We start from the raw sequence: 7,936 nt of genomic DNA, 5'->3' as shown, positions 1-7,936 counted from the left end.
TTGGTCTGAACTAGAGTCATGTGCAGCGCCCCCTCGGGGAAACTCGAGGTTTGGTTTTAGTTGTACGGAGCGCTTATCTGAGTGTGCCCTGAGAACGAGATATGTGCAGCTCCTATCAGGATTTGTCGGCACATTCGGGCGGTGTTGCTGGATTTGTTTTAACTTGTCGAAGTGTCTTGTAGAACCGGGATACCGAGTCTGATCGAAATGTCTCGGGAGGAGGTCTATTCCTTCATTTACCGTGAGAGCTTGTCATGGGCTAAGTTGGGACTCCCCTGCAGGGATTTGAACTTTCGAAAGCCGTGCCCGCGGTTATGGGCAGATGGGAATTTGTTAATGTTTGGTTGTAGAAAACCTGAAGTTGACCTTAAATAAAATGAATCAACCACGTGTGTAACCGTGATGGTCTCTTTCCGATGGAGTCCGGGAAGTGAACACGGTGTTGGAGTTATGTTTGGCGTAGGTTGTTCTAGGATCACTTCTTGATCATAGTTGTTCGACCGTGCTTTTGCCTTCTCTTCTCGCTCTCATTTGCGTATGTTTAGCCACCATATATGCTAGTCGCTTGCTGCAGCCCACCTCATACCTTTTACCTTACCCATAAGCTTAAATAGTCTTGATCGCGAGGGTGCGAGATTGCTGAGTCCCCGTGACTCACAGATACTTCCAAAACCAGTTTGCAGGTGCCGATGTTACAGAGCAGGTGACGCAACCAAGCTCCAGGAGGAGCTCGTTGAAGATCTTTTCCTTTATGTTGTTCCGTTCTAGTTGATCAGTAGTGGAGCCCAGTTGGGGTTGATCGGGGAACCGTGTCGCTTTTGGGGTTCTTCTTTTATTTTGGTTCCGTTGTCAGACCTTGATTGTATCTGGATGATGTAATGTTTTGTTCATGTAATTGTGTGAAGTGGCGATTGTAAGCCAACTATGTATCTCTTTCCCTTATGTATTACATGGGTTGTTTGCGAAGATTACCTCACTTGCGGCATTGCTTTCAATGCGGTTATGCCTCTAAGTCGTGCTTTGACACGTGGGAGATATAGCCGCATCAAGGGCGTTACAACTTGGTATCAGAGCCTTCCCCGACCTTAGGAGCCCCATTGCTTGATCAAATTAGCGGACGAGTTGAGTCTAGAAAAATGTTTTGAGTCATTTAGGAATTATATATCGGAGAGTTTAGGAATTCTTTATACTCCTCAGTCCCTTCATCGCTCTGGTAAGGCATCCTGACGTAGAGTTTTGACTCTTCTCTTCTGAAATTTCACAAAAAAAATTAGGATCACGAGGGTATCTTGGAATCGTTCCGATGGTTTTGTGATGAGAACATTGTCTTAGTGCCTCCTGTCAGGGGTTTTGTGGCAGTGTCCCGGGGAGTTGAGCTCCGAGGTGTTGTCGTCATAATTTTATCGTTGCAGTTCTGGAATACCTGAGTTTAGTACGCCGACATCGAAAATCTCTTTTATGCAGTTCATTGGTGAGATAACCTCGACGCCACCCAGTACTGGGGTGGGAGTTCGGGAGTATTGCCATAACTCGTATAACGGATGCTTTTCGAAGGTTGAGGTAGACGATTTCCGAAGGTTTCTTGGTTATGCGTTGAAGGATGGATACAGCTGGATGTAGGATTTGCTAGTTTGGGTGAGATATTATGCTTCCCCTGTATCCCAACACCGGATTGCATAACCGGAAAGGTTAGGGAGTTTCATAGGTGGGAAATCAAGTAGTTCTTAGGATATCTTTCCAACAGATGTATGATATGAAATTGGGGTTCGACGTCTAGTGGTCCGCCTATTCACGGTCAGTTTTACAGTGGTCTCATTGTGTCTTAAAGAGTCCTTTGCTATGCCGACTCGGGGACGCTTCGTATGTCATGTGCACTGCCTTGTACATGATGGTGCTATACGATCGAGCCCGTGTAGGCCCCACCACGAAAACTTCGGACGAAATCTCTATCATATGTTTGTTCTGGCTTATTTTGCAAGCCAATCCTTTGTTTTGTTTTTGAGTTGTGGTACTCGAGTTGCTTCAGAGACAAATGTTGATTCCATACCTTTTCCTAAGCGGTGTTCTCATACCCCGATGTGAACACTAATCCTTCTCGATCATCAAGTTTGTCATGTCAATCCTTTTCAACCGGCGTGTTTTTTTTCTTCAACTGGTTCCAATCATTTCAACATCAGCAAGATCAATTATCACTTCTTCTCAATGGTGTTTGTTTCATCCGTCTCCAAGTTGCCTTTGTTTTTCCCGCCCACCCACCCTTTTTCCTCAAGGACTCGGATTTCTTAATCGAGCATCCTTTTATTCTTGTGAAGTCTCTTCATTCATTTCTTTGAATGTTCTACCCGGTGGTTCACATGAAGATGCTCTTCTAGTTCGTCATTCCTCACTCATTTTTCTTCTCCGGTGGATTCAAGTCAAGCTTTGTTGATCATATCCTTTTTCTTCGTTTCAAATACCTTCTCATACGGATGCACCTCATAATAATTCACTTCTCGCTATTAAATTGTTCCGGAGTGCTCAAGATATCTCGAAGATTCATGTTTTCCACTCTGCATTCGTTCAAGATCTTTCGAGGTTGTTATCTCATTCAAGCTTTTAATTCAACCGGTGCAACCTGTCTTTTAAATCATTTCAACGGTGTTTTCTTTTCAGTGGGCCCTAACCCACAAGTATTTTCCAAGGATCTTACCTGACTCTTCTTATTTTCCCGGAGCTATCCTCAAATTTTATTTTCAAAGATTGACGTAAGAATGATTTATCATCAGTCAAATGTCTTTCTCCAAGATCTTTCAAATTCTTTCCATCGTTTGCTCAACCTTTCTAATTTTCATCCCGGAGTATCTCAACAATTCTTGGTGGTGTTTCCTCGTCATCACGCTCAACATTTCAAGACCGAAGAAGATTTTTCCTCTCAATCTTGGTCTGTTCTCTTCAAGATTCGTGACTCTAGCTTGAGGCCATCCTCTCATAATTATTTTGGTTATGAAAATTCTTTTCATCCATACGGAGCATTTCATGAGTTGTTTTCTCTTTTCTTTTCCCTGGAGCCCTTCCATTCAGAAGTATTAATCATTTCAGCTTTCAGCTCTTTTGCTCCAAATCTTACCGGTGCATCGTTCAAATATCCTCTAATCAGTGCATGATCTCTTCGTTCTCATAAGTCCTCTCAAGTATCTTTGTTCATTTGCTAATTCTTACCGGTGATTCACCCCTACTTCGATCATTTTCAATTCTTACGGTGATTTGCTCAAGATTCTATTCGATGGTTATCATGTCAACTCATTCGTTGTTTTCCAAATCCTACCGATGGTTCGTCGAAGACCGTCCCAAGTTTATGTTATATCTCTCTTAATCTTTTCTACGAGAATAAGTAATATGTCAAATCCGTTGATTGTCATCAATTTAATTGGTGAAGGATAAGCATAATGTAATTCTTATTCTTGTTTCTTTGAGTATATTCAATTCCTTATTCCGGAGCCTCATCAAAATTCTTGGTTTCAATTGTTTCATCTTTTATTTTCCCAGAGTTCCAACCTCTTTCAATTATATCACCATGGAGATCCATCTAATCATTGCAAGGATTCACCTTATGTTTTCGACTTCTCTTTCCTTTCGATTGGTCATTCTTTTATTACCGGAGTTCTTCATGGAGGCTCTACATGATGGTTCATCAAGGATTTAATTCCTTCTCGAAGTGTTCATTGAGATTCTTTTCAGAGGAGCTCAAGCATTCTCCATCTTGCAATCCAGAGTGCATTCTTTCTATCATATTATTGGAGGTGGTATTATGCCATTCTTGATAATTTGAGTTCATGTTTCATGATTCACATGTTGTCAAGGATGAGATATTTTAAATCCATCATTTTCTTCATTTGAATTATCTTGGGTTATATTTCACCTAAAGATTTCCTTTAAGGATTGTCGCTCTCATGGTGTTTATCAATGACCCAAGTTCTTCATGTATCTCTCCTGGTGAAATAGTTTCTCGTCTCCTTGTTGATGTCAATCCAATCAAATCTTTTCCGTGAGTGGCAAGTTGTCACCTCATAATGTTGAGATGCCTTCTATAAGACCATATCAAGCCTATTATTTTCGTTGTTGGTGTTCCAACAACTCCGTTCGACTTTTCTCCTGAGGATGCCTTTTCAAGCTCTTTTGTGGCAGAAGTTGACATTTTCTTCTCCATTCTTTTATTTCAATTATCTATATTCTATTCTTTTGTTCCGGAGGCATTGTGGTGTTGTTCTTTTCACCCATCTTCTTGTTTGCTCAGGATCATGTTCTTTTCGTGCTTATCCTTTAACCGGATTGTGTGCCATTCTGCTCAAGTTCTTTTCGCCTTATCAAAGCCTTGCATCTCTTTCAACCGGGGTGCTGTCTGAGATATTTCTTACTCGTTCCATTCATTTAATAGTTCTGGAGGCAGTGTTTTGTAATGTCATCAAGTATCTTCTCATCTTATCAAGTTCTTATTTAATTCCTTCACTTTTCAATCGGAGTGCTGCTCAAAGCTGTTCTCCCTTCTTCCTCTTTTCTAGCGGAGTGTTTTCAACTTCGTTCATCTCCGTTGCATTCTTTTCTTGAAATGGCTTAACCTTTTCAAGGTTCTTTGGTTTCACTCCTTTGTCAAAGAAGCAACTTAGTTTTACCTCTTCTTTTTTCTCTTTCGTTGTCCCTCCGGTGCAATTCTAGATCTCGGGACGAGATCCTCTCGTAGTGGTGGAGTGTTGTAACGCCCCGAGACTGATGTGCCAGGTGTCATCCAGTTATTCGCCGTTGTTGCCTTGTCATTGCTTGTGTGTCATACATTACATATCATGTCATCATGTGCATTTCATTTGCATACGTGTTCGTCTCATGCATCCGAGCATTTTCCCCGTTGTCCGTTTTGCATTCCGGTGCTCCTATCTCCTCCAGTGGTCCTTTCTACCTTACTTTCTTGTGTGGGGGTTAAACATTTCCGGATTGGACCGAGACTTGCCAAGCAGCCTTGGTTTACTACCGGTAGACTGCCTGTCAAGTTTCGTGCCATTTGGACTTTGTTTGATACTCCAATGGTTAACCGAGGGACCGAGAAGGCCCCGTGTGTGTTGCAGCCCATAAGCCTTCCAAAGTGGCCCAAAACCCACCTAACATCCTCCATCATCTCGCTCGTTTGATCACGATCGCGTGGCCGAAAACCGCACCTCATTTGGACTCTCCTAGCTCCCTCTACCTAGATATATGTGATCCCCTTCGAAATTTTCGCGGATGAAACCCTAGCCTTCCTCAACCTCGCGCCCGGACGAAATCCTCACCGTGCCGGAGAATGTCCGCCGCACACTCCACCTCACTCCGACCAATCGGGTCATGCCACATCAGCCGCGCCGCCACGCCCGGCCAACCGGCGAGCGCCACCTCAGCCGGTCGTCTCCCTCTCCACCGCGCGGCCCGCAAGGCCCGGTCGCCGCCGCCAGCCGCTCGACATCGCGCCCGCCCGAGCCGCCTCCTGCGCCGCCGCCGCCATGCGCCACCGCGCCTCACGCCGCCGCCGCCACTCCGGCCGCCATGCGCCATGCCCCCCCGCCGTCCTTCGTCGCCATCGTCCTCGACCGCCACGCCATGGGCCGCCCCCGTCGCCGCTCGCCGCGGATCCGGTCGGGCCGGACCGGATCCGGCGACCTCGAGCTCCGCCGCCGTCCTCTCCTCCTCCGGCGAGCTCCACCACTGTTCCGGCGAACTCCGTCCGCGCCTCGTTTCGGGTGCACGAACCCTAGATCTGAGATCTAGGAGAGGTTGACTTTTTCACTAAGTCCCCAAGTTTTCCATGTTTCATATGCCCATGTTCATCGCATCGTAACTTGGCATCCGTAGCTCCGATTCATGCGTATAGCATATAAAAATGTTCATCTCAGAGAGTACATCATTTTCTCTCATTGCATAATTTTCATTTGAGTTCATCTCGATGCCTGAAATGCTGTTGGAAGAATGCTATTTGAGATAATTGTTAGATCTGCGGCTCCATTTAGCTATTTGTCATTTTTTGCCATGATTAATGTGTGCATGATATGCCCCTGAGCTCTTCATGAGTTTTGTTATATGTTTTGCCATCTTTCCAGAGGTGCAACCCATGTATTTTTGTGATGTGTGTGGTGACTAGCACAAGCTCGCAAAGAGGTGCATTCGTTAATGCTGATTTCCGAGACTTAGCATTTCCGCTAAGTCCTTGACCTGTTTATCTCATATGCCATATGTTCATGTTGTTTCCTAGTGATCCGTGCCTCTTTGGAGGATGATCAGTAAGGAGGATTTGTTAATATTGTAGTGCTATATCCATCCATGTCTTTTTTTGCAATTATGGAGCACCCTAGCTTGAGTCAATCGAGCTCTACTTTTGCTATTTCGTGAATCTGGGCAGATTGTCTAATTGTTAGCGATTTTGCCGAGGATGTTGTAGTTGATCCGTGCATGCTATGTTATTGCTCTTGCCATGTCTAGCATTCATAATGTGTATTTTGGGTGGGTGTATGCTTAGATTTTCATGACTTGCTCTGTAGTGAGTGCATCGAGCTCGTAAACATGCCTACTTGATATCTGTTTTGCATGCTCCAGTTTTTCACTAAGTCTGAGAGTCTAATTATGTTTTTGCCATGTTCACATGCTTGCAAATGTATTTTCTGATCCCTTTTGGCTCAAGGTCACTAAGGAACTTTTGTTAATCTCTGTCAGTAGCTCCATGACATGCTTTACTTTGCCATGTTCAGTTCCTGTAGCATATAGTTTTCTTGCTCCAAAGTGTGCTACCTGATCTGAAATTCCAGACTAGTGTTAATTTCACTAATTCTGAAATCTGTTTACCAAATGCATTTTTGCCATGCTTGTTTGAAGCTGTAATGGATGAATTGGCCGTAGCTCAGTGCTAGTCTTTTGTTAAGTATCATGAATGGATCCCTGCCATGTATTTTGTTGCCATGTTTGAGTGCTGTAGCATGTCCATCTTGTTGCATTTAGATGGCTACTTGTTGTAAATCACAGAACGTGGTCATATTTGAATTGCTTGCCCTTTCCAAACAGTAACTCCGATTCCGGTGATCTTTATATCATTTTCAAGCGATTTCATCTCACCTTTCAGTGGCACACTGGGATTTTCAAGTTGAGGCCAGGTTCATTCATTCCCTTGTCAAGTCATACATATGCATCGCATACCGCATCCCACATATCATACAATGTTCATGCGTTGGTTGTTTACTATGTTGTGTGCTTCTTTCCGGTGTTTGCTTCCTCGGGTTGGTTCCGATAATGTCATGTCTGTGAGGATCCGTTCGACTACGTCCGTTTCTCTTCTTCATGGACTCATTCTTCTTCCTTGCGGGATCTCAGGCAAGATGATCATACCCTCGAAATCACTTCTATCTTTGTGTGCTAGATGCTCGCTCTTTTGCTACGCCTATACTGCGATACCTACCACTTGCTTATCATGCCTCCTATATTGTTGAACCAAGCCTCTAACCCACCTTGTCCTAGCAAACCGTTGATTGGCTATGTTACCGCTTTGCTCAGCCCCTCTTATAGCGTTGTTAGTTGTAGGTGAAAATTGAAGTTTGTTCCTTGTTGGAACATGGAGATGTTGTTCCTTGTTGGAACATGTTTACTTGTTGGAATATCACAATATATCTTATTTAATTAATGCATCTATATACTTGGTAAAGGGTGGAAGGCTCGGCCTTATGCCTGGTGTTTCGTTCCACTCTTGCCGCCCTAGTTTCCGTCATATCGATGTTATGTTCCCGGATTTTGCGTGCCTTACGCGGTTGGGTAATAATGGGAACCCCTTGACAGTTCGCCTTTAATAAAACTCCTCCAGCAATGCCCAACCTTGGTTTTACCATTTGCACTAACAACCTACCACCTTCCCTTGGGTTCTGCAGACTCAAGGGTCATCTTTATTCTAACCCCC

The sequence above is a fragment of the Triticum dicoccoides genome, chromosome 7A (assembly GCF_002162155.2).
Source record: "Triticum dicoccoides isolate Atlit2015 ecotype Zavitan chromosome 7A, WEW_v2.0, whole genome shotgun sequence".
In the NCBI taxonomy this organism is placed as follows: Eukaryota; Viridiplantae; Streptophyta; class Magnoliopsida; order Poales; family Poaceae; genus Triticum; species Triticum dicoccoides.
Note: the sequence above shows the minus strand (reverse complement) of the source record.